Source organism: Dromiciops gliroides, chromosome 6 (assembly GCF_019393635.1).
Source record: "Dromiciops gliroides isolate mDroGli1 chromosome 6, mDroGli1.pri, whole genome shotgun sequence".
NCBI lineage: Eukaryota > Metazoa > Chordata > Mammalia > Microbiotheria > Microbiotheriidae > Dromiciops > Dromiciops gliroides.
In genome coordinates, this window is record NC_057866.1 from 254838607 (window position 1) to 254840860 (window position 2254).

Here is a 2254-nt window from a genome sequence, read left to right on the forward strand (position 1 = left end):
GTTTTTGTCTGTTTTCTTTCACAACCTGGCTGATGTGGAGATGTTTTGTGTGACTACTTATGTATAACTTATATTGAATTGCTTGCATTCTTGTGGGGTGGGGGAGGGAGGGAGGAAGAGAAGTTGGAACACAGTTTTAAAAAATAGATGTCAAAATTTGTTTTTACATGTAACTTGGAAAAATAAAATTCTAAATTAAAAAAGACAATGTGAAATGAGCAAAATAAATTGTAGGGGAAAGCACTGATTTAAAAGAGGGAGGGGATAAAAGTCACGGTGACCGGTAAGGCTCCTTCCCAAGGCGGTGATCTCCCCGAGCCCAGAGCAAGCCATAATGGTAGTGGCAGCCTGGCCTTAAGCCTCTTTCCGGCTCCTGTAGAGCCAGCTGGTGGCAAAAGCAGTAGCTTCTGAGACCGTGGGGTCTCTGGCTTGTCTTCCTCCTTTTCTTCCTCCTTTCCCTTGTCCTGGGTGGCCGGGGCAGGGGCTGCTGCTTTGAGGATGGGAATCCTCTTCACCAGGATATGGAGACTGTTCAAACACCAGGAGCACAAAGTTATCATTGTTGGTCTGCAGGGAAGACAAACATTCTTTACCAATTTTCTATGAATGAAGTTGTACACACATCTACAAAAGGAAGTAATGTAGAAGAAATAGTAGTTAATACACGCTTCCTAATGTGGGATATTGGCGGCCAAGAATCTCTTCGTTCTTCATGGACTACTTACTATACTAACACTGAATTTGTCATTGTTGTTGTGGACAATACAGACCGGGAGAGGCTTTCCATAACTAGAGAAGAACTCTATAAAATGTTAGCACACAAAGATCTAAGGAAAGCTGGATTGCTTATTTTTGCTAACAAACAAGATGTTAAAGAATGCATGACAGTAGCTGAAATTTCCCAGTTTTTGAAGCTAACTTCAATTAAAGATCACCAGTGGCATATCCAGGCATGCTGTGCTCTGACTGGTGAGGGATTGTGCCAAGGACTTGAATGGATGATATCATGATTTAAGATTAGATGATCTCTACTGACCTCTATTTGTAGACTTTGCATAAATGAAGTGCTAGGCTATAATTAACCTGAAAGCTGCAAAAATTAATGGGTTAGATATATTTATAATAAACTGACAAACTTTTTCTATAAGAAACAAACAAACAAAAAAACAAAAAACAACTGACCTGATAAACAGGAAGGAGATAACCATTACTAAAAGTGATAACTAAACCAAGTCAAACAAACAAAAAACTATATATTATATTTCAATTTTTAAACTGCCCAAATCTATTACAACTAGTGAGTGATGTGTCTTCTTCTAAAAGAATCTTTAAATTAAAAACACCCAGGAAAAGAAGAAAGAAGAAGAAAGAAGGAAGAAGAAGGAGGAAGAAGGAGGAAGAAGAAGGAGGAAGAAGAAGGAGGAGGAAGAAGGAGGAGGAAGAAGGAGGAGGAAGAAGGAGAAGGAAGGAGGAAGGAGGAAGAGGAGGAGGAGGAGGAGGAAAAGGAAAAGGAGGAGGAGGAGGAGGAGGAGGGGAAGGAGGAGGAGGAATGGGGCAGCTAGGTGGCCCAGTGGATAAAGCACCAGTCCTTCCTGGATTCAGGAGGACCTGAGTTCAAATCTAACCTCAGACACTTGAAACTTATTAGCTGTTTGACCTTATGTGAGTCACTTAACCCTCACTGTCCTGCAAATAATAATAATAATAAAAGAAATAAAAGAAAAGAAGAAGCAGAAGGAACTACTTTGCAAAACTGGGATGCCCATGGAAAGTATAAAGCTCTTTTGGAATGGGGGAAAGGACATCTCATCTGAATCTGGAAAAGAAATGCAAATTGTACACAAATGCAAAATGTTTACATTATACTCAGTAAGGAAACAGACAGGGAGAAGAAAATGGGATATTTAAGATAGGGATAGAGTCAAAGACAGAATAGTCCAAAGGAAAACCAAACTTTAACTTTGGGAGGGTGGATCAGGGAAAAAAAATCAAGAAGTGAAAATTAAAATATAAAAAACATTGATTAGAATCTCTACTACATTAGGGACGTAGGAATGGAGTACAATTATTTCAATTATAGGTTTCCAGTACGAAGAATATTCCATGTTTCATTAATTTTTTTTCTTTGTAAAGAAGGAAACAATAATATAATAAAAAAGGAGGGAGGGAAATACAGTTTTTGTTTGTTTTTTTTGGGGGGGGGGGGGTTTTTTTTTGGGGGGGGGAGGGCAATGAAGGTTAAGTGACTTGCCCA

General features: G+C 39.1%; 1 pseudogene; it reads left to right on the forward strand.

Moving 5' to 3' along the window:
- The first annotated feature begins 498 nt into the window (after positions 1-498).
- Positions 499-1010, forward strand: LOC122732760 (annotated as a pseudogene).
- The last annotated feature ends 1244 nt before the right edge of the window (positions 1011-2254 follow it).